At 40.7% G+C, this 12,261-nt stretch overlaps 1 protein-coding gene across 5 annotated transcripts in view; it reads right to left on the bottom strand.

The window, feature by feature from the left end:
- The window catches only part of UBR5 (ubiquitin protein ligase E3 component n-recognin 5), a 146,796-nt gene that overhangs the window by 115,324 nt on the left and 19,211 nt on the right, over positions 1 to 12,261 (bottom strand). The gene's annotated exons all lie outside the window — the stretch shown is intronic.

Here is a 12,261-nt window from a genome sequence, read left to right as displayed (position 1 = left end):
CTCCCTTTCCGTGGGCCCCAGGAACACCTGCAGTCCTGTGAAGGGCAGCAGTGGAGGGGAAAGAATGAGCTGTGGTGTCAGGCAAACAAACCTGGGTTCGACTGCTTCCCTACCATTCCCTGGCTCTGTAACCTTGAGCAAGGCTTACTTGAACTTCCCAGAGCCTGGAAGGTTGCTTGGTCTGTTAAATAGAGTAAAAGCACTTGTCTAGTAGTGCTGCTATAAGGATTAAAGGCAATTCTGTAATGTGCCTTGGTAAGGGCCAAGCATTTAAATTCTCAAAAAATGGCAGCCATTATCATTATTACTAAACTGTATTTTTCATCCTTGGAAAGCTTGGAAAGTATATGTATTGCTGCTTCAAATCTGCCAAGTCTGGCTTACACTAGTTGCCAAACTAAATAGGGCCCAATTTGAATCTTGAGATCTGGTAGGAACTTGAGGATGCAGGGAATGACAGCTAAGTCTGGGAATTCTTGGAACTAGAAATCTGTAGACACACTATAATTCTTTGTTTCTTGTGCATGGGTTATTTATTTCACAAAGAATGAAAGATTCCTTCTCTTCTGGCCCCTACCTCTCTAATCTCATCTCTCACTCTTCTGAGGGCTCTATACTCCAAACATCACTAGACTCTCATTAAAGCCTTACTTAAATTATATACCCAAAATACTCTATTTTTTTTTTTGTACATGTCTATTCCCTCAGCCTGGAATAACCATATCCTCACTGCCTTCTACATATCTAACTGCTAGTCCCTCAAGGCTGGGCTGAAAAAACTGTGAGAAACCTTAACTCACCTTTCACTCTAGGCTGAACTAGGCATTTCTGAGTCCCAATTATACCTTGGCATATTTCATTCACTGTACTTCTTATACTGTAACTATTTGCTTGATGAAATATCTGTCTTTCACTACCAGAGAATGTCTATGCAGGCAATAACCATGTTTTCCTAATTTCTTAATCCCCCACACCTGACACCCAGTAAATCCTTAGTAGCTGTCTGCCAATAGTGGGATAGCTAAACAAATAAATGAGCATTCATACACTGCCTCAGAATGGTGGATTTACAACTTTCTATTCTTTCCAAAGTAACCTAAGAGTTTTATATGTTCTTCTGTGTGACCAATATTACAAGACTAGTTTTTTTTAAACACACCAAAGAAATATTGTCCTACAAAATAACCCACCTGGGGGCTATACCCTAGTTCAAATGGTCTGCAATGCTGTGAGAAATTTTTGAAATACTTTATTTGAGAATTATTCCAAGAGTTTACCAGACAGACAAGAAAATCACACAGTCCTTTACAGTCCTGGGAGACACCCCCAGTCTCTGAGGGAGAGAGAACGGTCTCCATTCTCTCTCCCTCCCTCCCACCTCTCTCCTCTGTGATGTAATCTGGGCTGGTGTTAAGGAAATGTGCTAAAGGGACTAAAGGGAGATGGAAGCAAAGAGAGGAAAGGAGAGCTCATCAGGAAGCAATATTACAGCTACAAGTCTATGTGCAGCCTGCCTTTTTAAGGGCCCGAAATTGATATGACAAACCTAACTGGCTAAATGACTTCAAATGCAATCTAGAGAAAGTCTAATCATGGGACATCTTCTACTGACAAATAATGCAGTAAAACAGTCTACCATTTAACACTGTACCAAAATAGAAAGAACTGGATATAAACACCTATATTAATTTTTCATTTGTTTGGGTTTGTTTACTGTTGTTGTCCAGTCATCAGCGTTGTAGCCATGAAAGGGCAGGATCAGTGCTAACCTGGTCAGAACTAGAAAACCGAAAGCAGCCTGGGGCATTGAGCCCCAGTCCCACCATTAAAAGACGGAATATGACCTTGAGCGGGTCATTTAACATTCCTTGCTCTCATGTTTTCACCTCCTGGCCAAAACGGTTGTTACCATATCTGCTTCAGAGTTGTTTTAAGAACTGGAAAAATTTTCACATACAAAATAGTATGTACCATTTAAAATAATAGTGCCATAAATTTGTCTAATCATGACTATCTCTAGGAAACAATCTAAAAAACATATTTCCAGGCCCCACCCAACCTACTGTATCATAAATCTACAAATACAGGCTCAGTAATTTGTATTCTGGTTAAAAAATTATGACACACGCATAAAATACCTCTGGAAAGAGTGACATTAGTTCCCTCTGAGGAAAGAAAGTAGGCAAGCAGGGAACAAAATAGGGAAGGGTCCTGGCTGGTTGCCTCAATGGTAGAGCATTGGCCAGCGTGTGGAAGTCCCAGGATCGACTCCCAGCCAGGGCACATGGGAGAAGTGCCCATCTGCTTCTCCACACTTCTTCCTCTTTCTATCTCTCTCTTCCCCTCCCACAGCCAAGGCTCCATTGAAGCAAAGTTGGCCCCAGGGCTGAGGATGGCTCCATGGCCTCTGCCTCAGGCGCTAGAATGGCTCTGGTAGCAACAGAGCAATGTCCCAGATAGGCAGAGCATCGCCCCCTGGTGGGCATGCCAGGTGGATCCCGGTCCGGCGCATGTGTGAGTCTGTCCCTCTGCCTCCCCACTTCTCACTTCAGAAAAATACAACAACAACAAAAAAATTAGTGAGGGAAACTTTTCCTGTGTGCCTATGTATACTTTTTAAATTTTAAAACATGTAAATGTATTATCAGCTCAAAATTTAAAATAATTATCTTCATTTCCCAGTCAGGGCACACAGGAGAAGCAATCATCTCCTTCTCCACCCCACCCAGTTCCCCTTCTGCAACCATGGGTTGAATGATTGGAGCAAAATTGGCCCTAGGCACTGAAGATGGCTCCATGGCCTCAGCCTCAAGCACTAAAGTAGCTTAGTTGCCAAGCAACAGAGCTCAGACCCAGCCAGGCAGAGTATAGCCTGGTAGGGGCTTGCTGGGTGGATCCTCGTGCGTTTGCAGGAGTCTTTATCTGCCTCCCTGCCTCTCACTTAATAAAAAGTAAAAATAAATAAATAAAAATAAAAATCATTTCTAAGCACCCAACATGACTCTGATGATCAACTAGGTATGCAAAGCACTTCTCTGAAATTACCACAGGTACACATAAGGATTGCTAAAAATAATCATAAGATGAATAGTTCATTTAGGGACATATTAATAACCCTACTGTTTCAAGTTTTATTAATGCTGCTCAGAATAGCACCCCCCCTTAGAAATTCACAATTCATAATCCCCCATTAAAGACTCTGATAAATCCTACAGTAAAGAAAGCTCTTTAACTATACTTAATCTTATGTTCCCCAAATTTAAGTTGGACATGGAATTCTGTCTGGGAAGATCTCAGGGAACCGGAAGACAGTGGTTTGAGATCCTGGCTACCGAGGCAGAGACCATGTCCTACTTATCCCTCTGCTCCAGAACCCAGGAGAGTGCCTGGCCCAGAGAAAGTCTCTCCAAAACCTAGAGCTCAAGAGTGACAAACTACCTTTTTCCTGTCTTTCCTCTTTATCTAAATAAAAAGTATTTTCCAATTTCCTTACTGTTTAATCAACTTAAAGGATAAAAAGTTAAACAGCATAAACAATCCCATTCTGCCTAAAATTACATTGTTAAAAAATACTAACTAGGCCCTGGCCAGTTGGCTCAGTGGTAAAGCGTCGGCCTGGCGTGCAGGAGTCCCAGGTTCGATTCCCGGCCAGGACACACAGGAGAAGCGCTCCATCACTAATCCTCTCAACTCTTCCTCTTGTAACACATTGACTCAACAGGCAGGCTCCATTACAGAGTAACATTTCTGACTGAGAGGCTCTCATTCCAACTCAGTCTACACCCACTCTCTCTGTCTCCCAACCACTTAAAACAAACAAAAAACCTTAATGTTTTAAATAGTGTGTGAACATGACAGAGAGCTAACCCCAGGAGACATTATGAAGATCTGCCTATCTACGCCTGTCTGCCAATCACCAATTATTGGCAGTAACTACTAGTTTTCTCCATGTTTTTCTTAATGCCTGAAAATCACTTACTAATTAGAGATACTATGTTCTTAATCTTGCATCACCACACACTAACAAGTTTATTGGCTTAACCTCTTTTCATAATTAACTTCAACTTCCTGAAAGAGGGAGATGGTGGAGTAGTGAGGTAGGCCCTAACACTACACTGATCTAGCCTGGTGCTCTCAGTAATTGCCACCATCTCAGACCTGTCCTGGTAATAATCACTAGGTTAAAATAGGAATGCTTGCCCTGGCCCGTTGGCTAAGTTGTAGAGAGCATCAGCCAGGCATGTGGAAGTTCTGTGTGGAAGTCGTGGGTATGATTCTCAGTCATGGTATACAGGAAAAATGACCATCTGCTTCTCCACCTCTTCTCCTCTCCCTTCTCTCTTTCTCTCTCTCCCTCCGCCTCCTGTAGCTATGGCTCAACTGGTTCAAGCGAGTTGGACCCAGGTGCTGAGGATGGCTCTGCAGCCTGAGGTGCTAAAAATAGCTCTGTTGCCCAAGCAATGGCCACAGATAGGCAGAGCCTAGCACCCAGTAGGGAACTTGCCAGGTGGATCCCCGTTGGGGTGCATGTGGGAATCTGTCTCCCCTCCTCGCACTTAATATAGCAATGCTTTGCAAAACTCAGTCGCCATCATCATAGCTACAACATACAGGGTAGCCCTCCTGTTTACCACAAAAAATAAGTGGCATCTGTACAATGCTTTATTGTTTAGAGAGCAAAACAGTTTAAAAACTTAAAATGAAGCCAGCCTACAAGAGAGCATTGATAATTCTTGTCAATTTCCACTAGGATCCTACAGTTGCTTGAAGCAGACTAAATTTTCTATTCTTCCTTCTCCCATCACTGAGTACCCCACCAAGCCTGATGTGAAGAGTCAGTGAAAAAGCCCTTCCATAGGTTTGAGTGGTCCTATTTCTTCCACTTTCTCTCCTTTCTGTCTAAAGTTGAAAAAAGTGGATAAAACTCAAAACAAAGAGAAGGATTAAAATGTATAAGACATCAATTAACAAGTGTTCATTTAATATTATATACAGGTATGCAAACCAGCAGGATAGATTAGTTTGAGTAGAAATGGCACAATGAGTTCACTCTAAGAAAACCTCTCCTAGTTTAAACACACAGTTATAAAAGACAACTGTAAAACAAGAGAAAAGAAAAAGACAAAGCTAAGATCAAATATAAGATAAACATCTCCACAGAAGGGAAATGAACCTAAAAATGTTCCTAAGTGAGAGACTGGGTACCAGAACCAGGTTCATCCTGGAAGCTAGGGTAGGCTCCCAGTTTTGTTAGAAAACACTGATGAGAATTTTAAGACTAACCACCAAAAAAAACAGAAATACAATCTATGGTTTCCAAATCAAAAGAAAGAAAGAAAAGAATGCAGAAAATCAGAGCTCTAACAAAAAAAATAGTAAAAAAATCAGAAAATATGAAATTTAGATAGTAGAAATAAATCTGCTTATTCAAATGTTCATATTTCATATTAAAAGTAAAAATTTATCAGAGTGAAGGGAAAGAAAGTTCTAACAGGAGTAAAGAGACACTACAGAACAATGGAAGGAATAATACACCAGAAGAACATTTAACACACATGAATTTGAACGCTGCTAATACCATAACCTCAAAAATATACTTAATAGAAACTGATCACTTGAGAAAAATGTCAACTCCAATGAGAAATTTAATACACTTCTATCAGAAACTGAAAGTTCAAACATACAAAATGTTAGTAAAGATAAAAACTTTGAAGAGGAATATTAACAAGCTTGATCTAACAAATATGCAGAGACCTGTCCCCAAACCAGGGCGTTCACTAACACCCCTCTTGAAAGCTATAAAGCATGTTATCTCTGACTACTGGATTTAACAGATTAACAAAATATTCTTCAAATTTTAAGGACAACCATAATGTTGCCAATTTTTCACTTTGCCAAGAACAACCAAACACTATTATTACCAATATTTCATAAAAAGAAACTTAAAATTTTTTAAAGTAGAAAAGACAATCTAAAATAAAAAATTTCTCACTAACTACAAACTGTGAAAACTGCACCAGCGCAGGCCCTGGTCGGTTTGCTCAGTGTTAAGAGCATCAGCCTGGCATTTGGATGTTCCGGGTTTGATTCCCAGTCAGGGCACACAGGAGAAGCAACCATCTGCTTCTCACCTCCTGCCTCTTCCCCTTCTCTCTCTCATCCCCTCCAGCAGCCATGGCTCAACTGATTCAATCAAGTGCACTGGCCACAGGCACTAAGAAGGACACTGAGGATGGTTCCATGAAGCCTCTGCCCAGGTGCTTAGCATGGCCCCAGATGGGCAGAGCATCGGCCCCAGACATGGGGGTTGCTGGGTGGATCCCGGTTAGGGTGCATGCAGGAATCTATTTCCCATCCTCTTACTTGGAAAAGAAGAAAAAAAGAAAAAGAAACTGGCGCCAGCACAGAATTGTACTTAATTCAGCATTTCCAAACTTTTTTGATCTCAGGGAAACAAACATTTTTTTTTATTCCTATGGAGTCCTTGATAAAATAGTATCCTTATTTTCCATTTGAGAAAACAGAAGACCATAGAGGTTAAGTGGCTGAACAGTAATTACTCAATTAAGAAGCAGGAGAGAGAGTGCAAGGCAAGACCTTCCCAGGTCCTGCCACCACAGCACACCTGCCAAAGGTCCAGTCAATCAGCAAATACTCCCCGAATGCAAGCACTAAGTATTACAGGAAGTAAACTGCACTGTACAATACCCTGCGGAGAGGAGGAGACTAACAGACCACCTAGGGGTCGCTACACACTTAAGGTTACAGCCCCTAGCGAGCAGTAGCTATGAAGACAGGACAGTGTGCACTATTACCACATGGGAAGCCTGAGGAAAAAAGTAAAATTGAGAAACACTGAGTCGATCCACACATCTTAAGTACGGTAGTTCACAATCTACTTGTAAAAACAAAACATCTACAAAAACAAATAAAAAATAAAATAGTAAATCAGATACCAAGCAAAAATTACTACGCAAAGGCAGAACTCATTCTGATTAGCAGCTTCAGTAAGGACCAGGGCTGCAGCAGAGTCAGGATTCAGAAACGGGCCTTGACAGGTGCTGGAATTCTGTTTCAGTAAAAGGGGTGTATTCGAGTAAAAATATTTATGATGATTTATCTGTTAAACCAAAAAATACTCAGCTCTTTTCTAACTAAAAGTTAAAATTCTCCAAAACACTTGAGGAAGCCAAGAAGATAATTCTAAAATTTAAATTATTTTATTTTTCTTACAAGTCATCTAAACAGTGGATAATGCTAGAGCAGCCTAAATCAAAATACACGAAAAACAGAGACAAACTATAGACCACTTTCCAGTAATCAAATAATTATTATTTTTTGTTATCAAAAAAAGGAAAGAGTAGTGTAAACAGACAGCAGATAAAAGGGACACAGATCCAACCCTTCCACTTCGCTACCTGATGTGGACAAGAAATCATACAAAATGAAGGTTGTACAGAAGAACTTTCATGCTCTGAACAAAACCTTAATGAAAAAACAAAGTAAAAGGAAACCTTTCTTCTGGCCCCCCACCAGATGTAGAAGAAAATAAGGAGGAAAACTTTTCTAAAAGGTAATATAAAGCACAAACCCTGAATATAGTAAATTTTGATGAATAATGTCTCATGCATGAAGACCAATGAAGGCCACCTAAAATTAAAATGTAAGTCAGTCTTGAATACATTTTGAAAAGTTGTTAAACCTGCACTCTGTGGGATGCTCATTTTCAGAAGGAAAATGGGGAGTTACTATGAAGCCTTATAGCAAGCTTCAAGCCTCTTCTATGAGCCAAAAGGGTCCTGACCAAAAACCACAGATATAAGAGCAGAGATTAAAGAAAAAGTATACCAACTAAAGAGAGAATCACATCAAAATTACTCTGGGTGCTACAGACTGAATTGCCCCCTCCTCCATTCATAGATTGTGATGTTGTTTGAAGAGGGACCCGATCTTTAGGGAGGTAATTAGGTTTATAATGACACTGGAGCCTTTATATATAATAAGAGACCGGAAAGGACTTGCTTTCTCTTTCTCTGCTCCTGGCCAGGTGAGGCCACAAGAAGCCAGTCATCTGCAAGCCAAGAAGGAGGTCTTCACCAGAGCCTGGCCATTAGAGCACTCTGATCTCAGACTTTCAGCCTCCAGAGCTGCGAGGAACAGGCTTGTCGTTTAAGCTATCTCGTTTATGGTATTTTGTTACAGCAGCTGGAGCAGACACTGGGTATGGAGAACTAGTGTATTTAGAGTAAACAATCATCATTTCCTAGCACAGGACTTCTCATTAAACGTGTTTATCTTCACTACCTCCTGCAACCCCACTAAAAGGACAACTGAATTTTCAAGTTATAAGGACAAAGAAGAGAAGGCTACAGCATTCGAGCACATGATGCCAAAATTTTGGAAACTGGAAAGCAGAGAAGTGGCAAATAATAGACAAGGGAAAACTGAAGCCTAAAATCTGCAGGAGGGGAGCCAAAACTGAACAGACCCATTCCCACGGTCTGAAGGCACCAGGTAGCTCTAAAGTCTGGGGGTAACGCCAAACAGAAAGACCAGACCATTGGAAGTTTGCAAAGGCGCAGTTAAGATTCCCATCCCGTAGGCAGGAGATGCCCCTCCCAGACTGACTGAACTGTTCCCTATTTATGGAAATTTCTCCCAAATAAAAGCCTGGGATACCTAGTGGGCAGGGATGGGCACACTGTAAGGCAGGGGTCCCCAAACTACGGCCCGCGGGCCACATGCGGCCCCCTGAGGCTATTTATCCGGCCCCCGCTGCACTTCTGGAAGGGGCACCTGTTTCATTGGTGGTCAGTGAGAGGAGCATAGTTCCCATTGAAATACTGGTCAGTTTGTTGATTTAAATTTACTTGTTCTTTATTTTAAATATTGTATTTGTTCCCGTTTTGTTTTTTTTTACTTTAAAATAAGATATGTGCAGTGTGCATAGGGATTTGTTCATAGTTTTTTTTTTTATAGTACGGCCCTCCAACAGTCTGAGGGACAGTGAACTGGCCCCCTGTGTAAAAAGTTTGGGGACCCCTGCTGTAAGGTATGAAAGCCATTCACCGAAATGAGAAGTCTACCAGCCCCAAACCAGAATGCCTGCAGCCACGCTTCCTTCCAGGATCTCCCTCTCTGGGGAAACTGGCCCAACAGTTGAAAAAGAAATGTTCAATGTAACATAAAATGTCAAAGCAATGGAAAATAAGAGGGAAAAAAATGAATAATTCAGAGTAGCAATGGAGGTATCAAACATCTAAATACCAGGAGTTCCAAAAGGAGAGAGAGAAAATGAACAGGAAAAAAAGTATTGAAGAAATAATATACAAAGTTTCCTGGAACTGAATGATACAAAAGCTTCCAGAATAAAGGGACCTAGCAAGTGACTGGGGCCCAGTATACACAGAATGAGAAAAGGCCCTGCCACAAAGGCACAACAGGAAATTTCTCATCAGCATCAGGGATTGAGGGAAGACCCTAAGACTTCTGGGGTTGGGGGAGGTCAAGCAGAAAGGATCAGGAGTGAAAATGACACTTAAGTCCTCAAAAGAAATACTAGAAGCTATCATTTTGAGGAAAAATTACTCCCAATCAGAAATTACAATCCTAAACCATTAACAATGCATAAGACAAAAAAATAAATTTGCTTTCATCTAAATAAAGTAACAAAATGGTACTCCAATAACAAAGTAGAAACAAGATTTTAAAACAATCAAAACTAGATCTAAAATTCTTTAAAATGTTACTAAAACAGTTAACTAACAAAAAAGAGGACCACCCTCCTGTCTCTCTCCATAAAGCACATAGATTCACTTGTCCAACCAATGTCAGAGAAATGACTGTGGTCTTATGTAAAAGTGATAGAAAAGTAAAAGTACTATTTGTGTTTAAAATGTGTACGTGCAACTTTAAACACCTTTAAATATTGTGAACATACTATACATCCACAAAGCTAGGAGCTTGGTAAGGGGGAAGAGCAAGAACAGAATAGAGGCCAAAATCAAACAAAACCAAAGACACCCTGGGAGCAAAAACCTCTTTAAAAATCTTAAGGAACTCCTTGCAGGCTATTCCTGAAATCACTAAGTCTAAAGCACCTTGACTCTACAGCTTTAAACTCTCTTACCAGTTCCTCAAAGTACTGCCTTGACCAGAGTCCATCCACAAAGTAAACAAGCCAGAAAAACTCTAACCACAACTATCAAGACTTCTTAAAAGCCTGATCATTAAACTAAATCAAGAGTTTTGATCTGAAATACTCTAGGAAAGGGTTGGTTGTTGAGCCCCTCAACACCTCCAAGAAATAATTTAAACTACACTGCTCACAAAAATTAGGGGATGAGGGAATGTGCAGATACTCCAGTACTTTTCAGCCTTTTGTATAGTGCATTTTCACCAATGAAATAAAAGTTGGTTTTGCATCTCATTTGCATAATCAAACAACTTTCTTTGACTTGTCATTTGCTTTTCTGTTCTTGTTTAATTAAAAAAATCAAATGTTTTTTATCACTTCATATTCATCTTGAAATATCCCCTAATTTTTGTGAGCAATATATAAATTCACTTTTTTTTTTTTTTTTTTTTTTTTTTTTTTTTTTTTTGTATTTTTCTGAAGCTGGAAACGGGGCGAGACAGTCAGACAGACTCCCGCATGCGCCCGACCGGGATCCACCGGGCACGCCCACCAGGGGGGACGCTCTGCCCCTCCGGGGTGTCGCTCTGCCGCGACCAGAGCCACTCTAGCACCTGGGGCAGAGGCCAAGGAGCCATCCCCAGCGCCCGGGCCATCTTTGCTCCAATGGAGCCTTGGCTGCGGGAGGGGAAGAGAGAGACAGAGAGGAAGGAGGGGGGGGTGGAGAAGCAAATGGGCGCTTCTCCTGTGTGCCCTAGCCGGGAATCGAACCCGGGTCCCCCGCACGCCAGGCCAACGCTCTACCGCTGAGCCAACCAGCCAGGGCTATAAATTCACTCTTATTGTAGAAAAGTTTCCTTACATATTTGAACCAACAGAATTTTATAGTACATAATATGTTTAATAGAGAGCCTCATACAAAATATTGGCTGTTCCTGCTGCTACAGTCATTACCACTACAGACTGGATGAAAGCAAGTAAACTGCTAAATGAAAACTAGTGAAAAAAATCTGAAATAAAACTCACAACTAACACATAATACCAATTAGATGTAACTGAAGTTCATGGATAAAACTGCATTTTTTTTTTACTTTTGACTTTTTATTAATGTTAATGGGGTGAAATCAATAAATAAGGGTACATATATTCAAAGAAAACATGTCCAGGTTATCTTGTCATTCAATTATGTTGCATGCCCATCACACAAAGTCAGATTGTCCTCCGTCACCTTCTATCTAGTTTTCTTTGTGCCCCCTCCCCCTCCCCCATCCCCTCTCCCTCCTTCCCTCCCCCCCAACCCCGGTAACCACCACACTCTTGTCCATGTCTCTTAGTCTCAAAACTGCACTTCTTAGGTCATATATACTGTAAAAACAATGTGAGGCCATGCCATTTATTAAAATCCTGATTATCTCACCTTCTTCAAATTACATTTAGAATTACCTCTATCTACCCAAGGTACATATCAACTACCTACAGAAAGCATAATTAAGGTACTACAAAATCAAATACATGATATCAATCTTGTCTAATACTTTCATGGTTCCCAAATCTCCTTCTGAATGATAATACTATTAGTTTGTCATATTTTTTAATGGTTGTGGTGGTTTTAGAAAAATAAATCTATAAATTCTTTGACACTCCTCCCATCAAGAGGTGGAGTCTAATTATTCCCCCTTGAATGGGCCTATGACTTGCTTGAGAAAAGAATGAAACAAAGTGACTCTGTAATGACTTCTAAGGCTACGTCATAAAAAAGCATTATAGCCTGACTCTCTTTCTTAGGACACACGTCTTTGAAACTCTGAGTTGACACATAGGAAGTCTGGCTACTTGGAAGCCTGCATTCTGCAGAGGCACACGCACAGAGGAAGAGATGCCCAAGGAACCAGACTGAGTCAGATGACTCAAGCTACCATCTGACTGCGACTACAGAAGCAACCTAAAGTAAGAAGTGCACTAGCTGAGTAGTGTCAAACAATAATGATTGTTTCACATTAATTTTAGAGTGGCTTATTACACAGCAATAAAAAAAAACAGAATGATCAAAGAAAAACCTCAACATTTTCTTTGGTCCTAGTTCTAGTGGTATTTGAATAAAGCTTCATTCATGCTTCACACTGATA

The sequence above is a fragment of the Saccopteryx bilineata genome, chromosome 3 (genome assembly GCF_036850765.1).
Source record: "Saccopteryx bilineata isolate mSacBil1 chromosome 3, mSacBil1_pri_phased_curated, whole genome shotgun sequence".
NCBI classification, from domain to species: domain Eukaryota; kingdom Metazoa; phylum Chordata; class Mammalia; order Chiroptera; family Emballonuridae; genus Saccopteryx; species Saccopteryx bilineata.
The sequence above is the reverse complement of the archived record's forward strand: the minus strand, read 5'-3'. Positions and strand labels throughout refer to the sequence as shown.